We start from the raw sequence: 12,250 nt of genomic DNA, 5'->3' as shown, positions 1-12,250 counted from the left end.
GCCGTTTATCTGAAATTAATACCTGAAAATGTTTTGCGGTTTTTTTTTTTTTTTTTTTTTTTGCAAAGGTGTGAAATTGGAGGACTCCTTTTTACTTATCTACATGTCCTTGTCATTTGAGGAAAGTAGCATAGATTAATTCTCATACACTAAAAATATAGCTACAAAGCTACATATACATAGGCTACCAGGAAATGATGTTTAAGTAATGAATAAAAATGGCTTCATGAGTATCTTTGAACACACACGCACACACACACACACACATTGGAAAGAGCCAGTGCTACTGTAGCTATGTCAGTAAGAACAAAGCAAAAACACAGAAGTGAGAAATATTTTTTTTTCTCTCAATACATTTCCTAAATGCACATACATACATAGCCCACACACACACACACACACACACACACACACACACACAGATATATATATATATATATATATATATATATATATAATTATTATTTTTAAAAAATAAAAAAGATCAATCCAGTCGTTATCCACTGATCTACTCATTTAGACTCATTGCGTTGATAGACACAAGCAGTTCAGGGTTTACTTCATTTTTTAAATTCCAGAGACAGGTTTTGTATAACTTATACACATGAGTAGAGATGTGTGTTTACTTATGGAGATTCATTGGCCAGAAGTTATGGTAGGGTACAGTTTCTAATGTGTGAATCTTTCAGTACCTCGGACAGTGTAAAAGCAGCTTAGAATTCCATGCGTTCGATGGCCTCTTCAATTTGTTTATGTAACGTTTACGCTCGTAGGTTACATGTCAGAACAGTTTGCTTCTAGTCAGTGAGCCAAACATGGACATCTTCGATCCAGCGCATTATTTATGTAGGCTAGCAGGATGTATTATTAATTAAGATATGATTTCCTAAGGAACATTTGGTCATTTTACACTTCTTGTAGGCATGTTGCAGCCCATTTCACAAGCACGGATGTCAGAACGTGCCATAAATATTTTTCCACATGTAACGTATCAGATTTTTACAATCATTAAGACACATCATTCCATCAGTACGCACGTAAATATGTGACAGTTTGTCTGTAGTTCGTCCTTCTTTTAAACCAACAAAGGCCAAGTTTGTCCCTTGGAATATTATGAAAGTAACCTCGTCTTTGTGTTTTTATGACCTACTCCAAGTGTCTCTGATTCAGACAGTCCAGGAATTCTAACCCCTCCACGTGGTTTGCACAGTTGTCTGGTTGCTAAGGGTTACTTCTGTGCACCCTGCATTAGCCGAGGATTTCAGAGTCTTCAAGACGGCAAACAAGTTACGAACTTCAGATCCAAGAAAAAGACCTGGAAAAAATGACCGTGTACGAATGTCAGCTTGCACAACGCAGGCGACGATAAACCCGCAGAAATATAATGGTTGAGGAATTCATTTTTCGTCCTTTTTCCTAGTCGAAGGTAAGGCGGAAAACCTGGCTTGTTATAGTAGCCTAGCTCATTACCTATCAGACTGGTCTCAGCAAGGTAGCTTGTATTCCTTAGCCATAGATTTAGAACAGAGCTGGTTACTGGGGTGATTGAAATAGTAATACTCAGCCAAGTATTTTGCGCAAGGGTTGGGCAGGCTACTGTTGCAACGTTCCATTCAGAAATCGACGCTCATAACAAGTAGTCTGCCACTCCTCGTGGGCTAAATAATAACAACGGTGACATATAGAATAGCCTATATGACTTTATATCATTTGAAAGTTTGCACCAGGCTAAAAGATCATGGGTGGAATTTGTCGAAAGCAATTGACAGTCATGACACATTTCACTTAACTTTTGATCCAATAAATTACAGTGTAAACCAATGAAGGTCTCTGTTGAATTGATCACAATAGAAATATATTTCAGTTAATATTTTAAATAGTTTTGTATTTATACTCATTGGAGATTGATTGAAATGACAACGGAATAAACGTAAATTCAGATATGATGTGATCTAATGAAAGCACCACTTTACATGGTAGGCTATACTTTTTGCTAGATGGCATTGTCAGTACTTAGTACGTGAGAGAAGTGAATGGCATAGTGCAAAATTCAAATTGCAGCATGTCATGTTTCATTATTATTATGATTACTGATTCCACTACTACTAGAAGTAGTGGAAGCCGTAATAATAATAACACAAAACTAAAATACAAAATAATATAAAATATTAACTGAAATATATTTCTATTGTGATTCTCATCTCATGTTTCTATTGCGATTCTCATCATCTCATCATGCAAATATTAGCACTAGTTCAGTAATAATTATTAAGATAAAAAAGGACTCATGAATAAACATAACTAGGTAACTTTTATCATTTTTGGTAGTTTACATACTTTAGAAGTACAATTTACTGATATGTGATTCAGTTTCAGCTGGTATTTGTTTCATGACAGTTCTCAGTTTAGGGAAACCTGGTTCCTGCATCGTAACATCTTCAGGAGATGTTATGATGCTGTGGCCCTCCACGATCTCAAACTCATATCTGCTGGTTTTAACAAAAATGTATTTCAGCACTTAAGTGCATAAGTCATTGTTTGGAGAAAGAGTCCACACACATTTCCAAAGCCTAAATTGGCTGTTGATTGAAAAGAAACCACAAAAACCAGCATAAACTGCAACACTGAATATGCTGAATTAATACGCTTTGCTTGAATTAGGAGGTTGAAACCATTGTTTGACTCTGCTGTCTGATGGTGATGAATGATACAGTAAATTGTGTTCATATGCTGCCTTAATGAATCTTAAAATACTTATCAGAAGGGAATCACCTCATAGCCGCCAAAGGCATTGCTCAGTATTTCAAGACTGAATGAAAGCCCCGCAGCTAATGCCGGGCTTATAATTTTTGCCTCAATTTTCCTGAACCAGACAAATTTTTGAAATCAGCAACAAAAACCCAACGTCAGAAGAAAGCTACTTTATTGTTTCTGTCAGAATATAAAAAATTGTCATATCATACAGAAATGGATGTTAGGAAATTGTAACAAAAATAAAAGCACAAATACGTCCTTCTCAGCGACACTCAGTTTGAACATGCACAGGCTAACTGTACATTGCAATTTTAAAGCTATCACTTTCGCTACCTGATAGGATTCCATCAAAGTTTCGAATTTGATGTAAGCCAATATAAGTAGCCAGTGGAGGGAAATGAAAATGGCTGAGTCTGGGGACATTGTTGGTCAGACAAACAGCAGCATTCCGTATGAGCTGGGGAAGTCTGATGGCAGAGCCAAGGAAGACCAGCAAGAAGGGAGTTGTAGTATTCCAGGCAGGAGATAATCAGTGTCTGGATTGAGAGTTGAGTTGAGTAGGTGGCGAGGAAGGGGCGGTTTCTCCAGGAGTTGTACAGGAAGAATCTACTTGCCCGACAAACTTCCATGATGTTCTTAGAGAGAGAGAGTTTGTTGTCCAGGACCACTTCAACATGCCTGGCAGATAAAGAGGGTGATACTCTGGTGCCATCAAGGGTGAAGGAAAGGTCAAGCAAGAAGGAGGACATGGATGGGAAGTACAGCATCTCATTATTATCCAACTTGAGCTTTAAGTGATGGTCTGTCATCCTGGTTCAGATGTCTTGTGGGAAAGTTGAGATGCGTGCCAAGACCAGTGAATTGGAGGATGGAGGAAGAGTTGTGCATCATCAGTGTAGTAATGAGAGGCTATGGGAGGAGATGACAGAACCCAGAGACTTAGAATTGAAGAGAACCTGGGAGAACTGGGGACCAAGGACCAAACCCAGGGGACACCTATTGAGAGTCGACACTGTGTTGTCAGTTTTCAGCCCTGCTCCATTGAGGACCCTCTACCCTGAACTCTAAGCACTTGTATACTTTTGGTGGCATGTATTTAGTAAAACAATTCAGGGACTTGAGGGCATAGTACAGTTAATTTTGGGACATACTTCATGACATTAACAGTGCTTATGGCAAGCTGCTTTGTCATTTAATTATGTTTCATAGCTAGCTACCAAATTATCCTAACCAGCTGCCCATTTTCCTTGGTACTTGGTCATTTGACTTAGCCCTACCACATGTGCCTAGCTAGCTGCCATAAGACCTCCTTGGAACACAGCTAGTTACCACTTTGGACGGCTTGGTTCCACAAAAATGCAGCTAGTAGAACTGGCTAGGTCATAACTGCAGATAATTCAACTAACTATGTTTTATTTTGCTCACTAGGTAAGCTAGCTAAGTCCTAAGAACAATGGTACCTCATAGCTAGCGAAATTAGTTGGTCCTCATTGCCAGCGAGCTGGTCCTTTCAGCTAATTAAACTAATTGCTCCTTACAACCAACTAGGTGATTTAGTTGGCCCTCACAGCCAGCTAGTTCAGCTAGTTGAACTAGCTACCGATAATATGCAAACATTCTTAAAGCTAGGTGCTGTAGGCATGACCACAGATGTCTATTTTAGACTGCTGGAAGTTTAGTCAAATTCGGTGTAAAGTAATATAAGTGGCTACTTTCTTTCGGAGACTGTTTGCTGTTCAAAGTCACTTTTAAAACATGCATTGTTATTTATATAAATAAAAATAATGTGAAATAAATTAATCCAAGCATTTTTTTTATTTTTCTGGACATGTTACATGACTTAGTTTATGAAAAATGCCATTTTATGCCAGTAGATGGGATCCTTGATGGGATTACAGTTAATTATATTTTGAGGTTATCTATAGCAATAAACAACAGTAACCACAATAAAAACAGTTTGAATTTACAGCTTCCACATCTCTTATTTTTTGGTATGTGCGACTGTAATAAAATTCTGGGAAAAAGATTTGATAAATTACATCCTCACATGACATGAGAATGTGTGTCAGCCAGGACCCTCCAGCAACATTTTCGGATGGACATCTACCCCTGGTGCTCTGCTACTGAGGAGCTCTCCAACCACCCCAGTGACTTCTGCCACTAAGATGGGCTCTCATCCCTCTGATCGTTACCGGTCTGCTTCCTGAACAGACGTTGTGTCTGTCAGATTTAGGAGTTCCTCAAAGTGTTCCATCCAACTTTCAATTATATCCCCAGTTGAGATCAGAGTTTCACCGTCCTTGCTAAGAACAGCTTGGACTGTGTCCTGCTTTCCCCTCTTGAGATACTGAATAGTATTCCAGAATCACTTTAGAGCCAACCGAAAGTCCTTCTCTTAGGTAGGTCGCTTTAAGCTCTTCCCATGCCCCAGCTTTTGCTTCTGCAACTGCAGCAGCTGCTGCCTTTTTTGCTTGCGGGCACCTGCCTGCTGAATCAGGAGTTTTCCTTGCTGGTCAGGCCCTTCTTCAGTTTGACAGCCTCCCTCACCGCTGGGGTTCGCTAATGGGTCCTTGGATTACCACCAGGACATGCACCGACTAATGTGTGACCACAGTCCCTAGCAGTCGCTTCCACAATAGAGGTTTTGAACAGAGTCCATTCAGACCTCCTCTGGGTTATGGGATAAACTCTCTCAGAGGTGGGAATTGAAATCCTTCTTTCACCAGGTATTCCCAGCAAACTCTTGCTACACATTTGGGCCTACCTAATCTGTCTGGCAGCTTCCAATACCATCTGATCCAACTCACCACCAGATGGTGACTTGTTCTTAGCTCTGCTCCTTTTTTCACCCAAGTGTACAAAACAAATGGCCACAGGTCTGATGAAACAAGCACAAAGTAAATCATCACCCTTTGGCCCTAGGTCTTTTGGTACTATGTACACTAATGAACATCCTTGTGTTTGAATGCAGTGTTTGTTCTGGACAAATTCAGCTAGTTGGTAGTGAGGACCAGCTAGTTTAGTTAGCTGGCTAAAAGGATAAGTGTCAACTAATTTAGCTAGCTGAGTGGGAAAATTGTTCTTAGGACTTAGCTAGCTCAACTAGTATGCAAAGTAAATTTATCTAGTTGAACTAGCTGCACCTATGACTAACTTAGTTCACCTAGCTGCATTTTTGTGGCATCTACCTGCTCAAAGCAGAAACTAGCTGTGTTCTGAGGGCAGCTAGCTAGCTGTTTTTTTTGGCACAGCTAGCTAAGTCGTATGGTCAGCTTGCCAGAACAAACAGCAACTAGCTAGACAAATGCGGTAGCTAGCCAAGTCAGATGGCTCGCTAGTTAGGATAATTGGTAGCTAGCTACACAAAAACGGTTAAATATGACTAAAATAGTTTGCCATAAGGACTTTCTCTGTGCGTTTCTTGCCACAGGAACCAAAGCTTGTCAATGTCATGCAGTCCGCTGCTGTGACTAACAAACAAAAGGTAGTCTAAGTTAACTTAAATCCTATCATGTAAAGCTAAGTTAGTTAATAATAATAATAATAATAATAACAACAACAACAATGACAAGCAGTGTTCAAGCAAGTAAATAGCTTCAGATATTGGATATACTAACGTTATATATTATGATGAAACTACTTCAGGTTCATCCCAAGCTAACGTTACTTTAGTTAATGATCAATTAAAGAAGTTTTCCTTTGGCCCTGCTTGTAGTACAGCTGTCAACATTGGCCAAAAATGACATTTGAATATTCCTTCTAAAAAACACATAGGTTTGAATATATTAAAAAATGTTAAATGTTGAATTACTTGTCAGAATTTGATCGACTTCCGGGGCTGTGTTATTGCACGTTATGTCCACAAGAGTGGTGGTGGTGTTCAGTTTAACCAGTGCCATTCACAGATAAGCAAGTAATAAAATTATTAAATTATTTGTGTTTGCATTGCAAAATTGTGCACATTTTATCTACATTATTTAAAATTGTGGATACATGTACTCTTCGTACTCTCCATTCACACTCAGAAAAAAGATCTGCAATGCACAGATCTTGTGATTTAAATTATCTTGTAGTGCAGGTTGTGCGCATTGGTGTATAAAATGATAATTAAATTTTTGTAAAGTGTATTTAGTGATTAAAACCGATTTTTCTAAATAGAATTTTTTAGCGTATTAGAGGGTAGTAACACCCTCTTCAGACCATGGCGGAAGATGTGCAATGAGAGAGTGGTTCGTAGAGGGAGTTCAAACCACTGGGGAGCTAGGGGGGAGCTAGGGTGGAGAAGCTCTGTGGTGGGGACGAGCGAGAACCCTTGAGTTGGATGGCAGGGGGTGCAAGGCGCCCTGCTTCCGCATAGTGGAGTGGTCGAGCAGGTATATAGAATTGAATCACGTCCTGTAAGTAGATGGGGGTCGTCCTGTTGGCTGCAATGTAGGCGAGGGCCAGGACTTTGAAACTGATCCTGGCACCGACTGGTAGCTAGTGGAGTGACCTCAGCAGAGGAGTGGTGTAGGAGAAATTAGGAAAGTTGAAGACCAGTCGGGAAGCAGCATTTTGAATCATCTGGCTGTATGGCACAAGCTGGCAGCTTGCAAGGAGGGAGTTGCAGTAGTCAAGACAACCCTTGAGAGTCAAATCTGCCTCTTGACCCCTTTTAAGTGGCCTCTGCAAGGACAAGTGCAAGAGAGGTTCAACAACTGTCATTATAGGCCTTGCTCAATCATTGAGTGGGCCTTGGGTATGATGAAGACAAGACGGAGGGCAACTTTCTTTAAGGCCTAGGAGGTGAGGACCTCTGTTGCCATTGCCTGTGCACTCTTGCATAACTTGTGTATTACACACAGAGATATTGTTGATCCAGAGCCAGCAGACATTGCCTCACCTGCCCCTCCACCCCCACCTGAGCTCTCACAACTACAACACATGAGAGAGAGACACTTTCCGCCCAGTTGTCTGCACCCGTTAGCATTGCTGGTGCTCTGCAAGAACATGACTACTACATCAGCTAAGTACTGCTGTTATTTCCATTTAATAAAAAATTTGATTTGGCCAAAAACACTTCTGACAGTTTGTTTTTTCCTCATATTGATTTGATATGGGTTTCTATTGTGTATTGTTATGGACCTATCGTATAGGCAGTATTGTTGTGTGTGTCCCTGTGTTTCTCTCGTACACTCTCTCTCACGTCATCGGGCATACCTGTCCACTTGTTCTGCAGTTTCTGTGTGAAATGGCATCGCCTGGAGCTAATTATCCCAGTCATGTGGATGAAAGTATAAAAGCGCAGGAAGCAGATGCAGTCCTTGCCTGATGGCCACATACCTAGCAACTCAAGCTTTTGGTGGGGATTTTACAGTCCCTGCCCATTACATTACATTACACATTACAGGCATTTGGCAGACGCTCTTATCCAGAGCGACGTACAACAAAGTGTATAACCATAACCAGGAACAAGTGTGTCGAAAACCCCAGAGAGAAGTACCATTCCAAGTGTACGGAACAACCGCATGGTTTAACTTGGACCCTGAAGGTTAAACTGATTAACACTAAACAAGAACAGCAACAACGCAGTCTATGCAGAAAATACAAGCAGTAGTTAAGACACGGGTGCATTAACTAAGTCAACTAAGAAATAGCTACCTAGTTACAACCCTAAGCTTACAGTCAATTTAGAGATTACAGGAAAGTAGAGAGGGATGAGGAGAGGTGCAGCCTGAAGAGGTGAGTCTTCAGTTGTCGCTTGAAGGTGGTCAGGGTCTCAGCTGTTCTGACCTCCACGGGAAGGTCATTCCACCGTCGTGGGGCCAGAACAGGCAGGAGACGTAATCGGGAAGCGCAAGTGCGAAGAGAGGGAGGTGCCAGGAGTCCTGAGGTAGCGGAACGGAGGGGTCTGGCTGGCATGTAGGATTTGAAGATCTTGTGGAGGTATGCTGGGGCTGATCCCATGACTGCCTGGTATGCTAGGACCAATGTTTTAAATTTGATGCGAGCCATAACAGGCAACCAGTGGAGGGTAGTGAGCAGGGGAGTAACGTGGGAGTGTCTGGGGAGGTTGAAGACCAGACGAGCTGCAGCATTCTGAATGAGTTGCAGGGGTCTGATGGCAGATGCCGGTAGTCCAGCCAGAAGAGAGTTGCAGTAGTCCAGGCAGGATAGTACCATTGCTTGGACCAGGAGCTGGGTTGAGTAGGTGGTGAGAAAGGGGCGGATTCTCCGGATGTTGTACAGGAAAAATCTGCACGCCCGGCTTACCGCTGCGATGTTCTTGGAGAGGGACAATCTGTTGTGCATCACCACTCCGAGATTCTTGGCACAGGGTGATGATGCCACTAAGGTGTCCCATAGGGAATTGGAAAAAACAAGGAGGGGAGAGGTTAGAGCAGGTATGAAGATTAGCTCCGTCTTACCCGGGTTGAGCTTCAGGTGGTGATTGTCCATCCGGCTCTGGATGTCCCTCAGGCAAGCGGAGATGCGGGCAGGGACCTGTGTGTATGATGGGGAGAAGGTGAGAAAGAGTTGTGTGTCGTCGGCATAACAGTGACAGGACAAGCCATGGGCAGAGAGTACAGGGCTAAGGGATCTGGTGTATAAGGAGAAGAGAAGGGGACCGAGGACTGAGCCCTGGGGAACTCCTGTGGCGAGGGGACGAGGCGGCGATATTTTACCAGCCCAGGCAACCTGGAAGGAACGATCGAAGAGGTTGGACTCAATCCAGTCAAGGGCTGTGCCGCAGATCCCTGTTGCTGCCAGGGAGGACAGGAGGATGGAGTGCTCTACAGTGTCGAAATCTTCTCAAAGAATACTGCGAAGTCATCTGCAGTGAAGGAATACTGGGGTGGGGGAGGCGGCATGCTGAGGAGAGGTGAAAATAGAAAACAGTTGACGAGGGTTAGAAATGGAGTTATGAATTTTAGTTTGATAGAAATTTGCCTTAGCGGCAGTGACAGCGGAAGAAAACTCTGTCAGGAGAGACTGATAGGCTGAAAGGTCTGATGCCCAGTATCCTATTTTCCTCTAGGCAACAGTTTTCTTTGGATATTGTATTAGTCTGTATGTTCTTTTTTAGCTCTAAGTTTGATCACATCCCCCCTGATTTAAGTTTAACTAAATGAGCGTTACTTTACAGGGATAGGCTCCAGCACCTCTCACAAATAATGAATAAAGACAAGAAATAAACGAGTATATATATAATGGATAGATGGCTGGATGGAACACCTAATCCCTTCTATTTGTATTGTTTTCTGTTCCTAACCTACGGAAGCAGTGTAGGGGAGTGCTGCCGTTTTATGTTTCTCTCCTTTTTTCGCATGTTTTTTAGTGAGTTAAGCAGGATACAATTGTATGTTGTTTCTGCCTTGGTCTAGAATAGCTTTTCTTTCAGTTCTAGACAGTGTGAAGCAACAGGTACCGTGTGATATCAGTTTGAGTGAACTAAACCTTCCCAGGAGACTTAATTTAAATACCACGCATGATTAGTTGTTTATTGGTGTGAGCTGGGAAGGGTAGTTGTATTCATATCTTTGAAGAATCTTACACCTTAATTTATCATCTTTGTATGTGGGGGGTTGGTTCATAGGTTTCATGAAACCCTGAAAAGTGTGATGATCAGTGCTTCACAGAGATAGATGAAACTGGAACCATTTACTTCTATATAATTTACTTCTGTATCTTCTATATGTTTGCTATTTGAGAATTGACATAGTTGTATAGTCTTCAATAGGTTTTTCTACCTCTGATCTCCTATTTGCTTTCCAGCTCATGAGCCTACTTTGACATTGCTAGAGAGAACAGATTATTCAAGCGCATCTGGCCAGTCAAGACAAATAGTCCAAGTACAACTACAATAGCCAGCTGTCTGCAAAAGCCACAACAGCCCTGTCCTGTGAAGTTAAATCAGGTGACTGAGTGATATGTGGTGTTACAATGGAATGTCAATTTCTTCCCTCCTGGCATGGGCCTCAAGTCTTAGATTCAACAATTAATTCAGGAAGTACAATAAAAAGTTTTTTTCTGATCCAGTAATCCAGGTTTATGAGCCAGAAGCTATTGGGAAGTCCCACTGCCTTCTCTTGTGGAAGAAAACAGCCTTCAGTACCAAGTCTAGTATGTGAAACTCCCATTTAAACGCACAGGGCTCCTGCAAAATGACAAAGGTTAATGGACAGGATCCTGTGATGACACCATGAAACAATTTTACTTATGAAGCAATATATTTGGATGATGTGGTCATCAACATTGCTGACTGGGATAGCCATCTTCAAGAGATACAAGCTATCGTTTATGCTGTGTGACAAGTAGGTCTTAGAGCTAACCCAAAAAGCAGTGTCCGCTAGCCTTTGGTGAAGCTGATTAGATCTAGGTTGCACTATCAGGAGTGGATTGACCAAAGCTCAGGAGAAAAATGTGCCATCAAAGAGTGGTACAAATCAACTACCAAGAAACAGGAAAGTGCCTTCCTGGTATTGATAAGTTGCTACCATTAGCTGCTCTCCCATTTTTCTACAATAGCTGTCCTTCACATTGAAATGACACAAACTTAGCAACAACTGAGAAGTGATCTGAGGGAGTGGAGCACATCTTTGAACAGTTGGAGATGGCCCTCTGTTCATTTCCAGTCCCTTTAACCCCTGTCTTCTACAAGGTGTTTATTGTACAAAAGGCTGTCTTGGATACCAGGCTAGAGGCAACAGTCTCACAGGATCTGGAGAGCACTGGACATCCCGTATGGCATCTCAGCTATAAGCTCTCACCAAGGGAAGAAAGGTACTCCACAGTTGAAAAGGACTGTGGCTATAAAATGGGCCCGGATTTGCTTTGTTACTTCCTACTAGGTAGAAAATTCACCATAGCATTACATCCAATGATAAATAGACGACTATTTTGCCAAGAATTCAATGAGAATTTAATGCCAGGATCAGTAGGTGGTTTCTGAAATTCACAGACTGGGATCATAGCATGGGCATGCCAAATTTCTCTCATTACAGTGTCATCACTTGTTGCCCATACCTGCCTTGGAGCTGAGGGGAAGGAAGTGTGGCATTGCCAGCGGTACGGTCATTAACCATGACCACTTCCCACACAATGGTCCATCCAGTGGATGGCTAATTGACTACAACTATGTCACCAACAAGTAGCTGACCAGTATATTGTATAGTCAAACAATAGGTTACGAGTGAAATCGAAATCAACTTGAATTAACTAAGCCTGCTTTAAAGACTGAACACCACACTGGACAAATTGTGTTGGATTGGCTTACCCATACTACTCAGTATGACTGCATTTCTGTTTGTGTATTTGGGTAAAGAGTCACAGTCACTTTTTTATTTTCCTAATTTGACTTACCTCCAGAAACAATAAAGGTGGTTTTCACTCCAAACTCTCTCTGTAGATTATTAAAACACCACACTGTGATCCTGGTGACATATGTTGGGTTGTCATAATTCAAACATGGATAATTGATCCTGCATAAACTGCAACTTCTACGAGGAGCATACTA

General features: G+C 41.7%; 1 protein-coding gene across 4 annotated transcripts in view; it reads left to right on the top strand.

The window, feature by feature from the left end:
* Window positions 1-1,237: 1,237 nt before the first annotated feature.
* Window positions 1,238-12,250, top strand: part of ttc6 (tetratricopeptide repeat domain 6) — a 72,417-nt gene continuing 61,404 nt past the window's right edge. For all 4 annotated transcript variants that reach the window (XR_010330151.1, XM_064336311.1, XM_064336318.1 and 1 more), the window contains exon 1: window positions 1,238-1,426. The gene's annotated coding sequence lies outside the window, so the exon portion shown is untranslated. The remainder of the gene's footprint in view (window positions 1,427-12,250) is intronic.

This window comes from Anguilla rostrata, chromosome 1 (assembly GCF_018555375.3).
Source record: "Anguilla rostrata isolate EN2019 chromosome 1, ASM1855537v3, whole genome shotgun sequence".
NCBI lineage: Eukaryota > Metazoa > Chordata > Actinopteri > Anguilliformes > Anguillidae > Anguilla > Anguilla rostrata.
The sequence above is the reverse complement of the archived record's forward strand: the minus strand, read 5'-3'. Positions and strand labels throughout refer to the sequence as shown.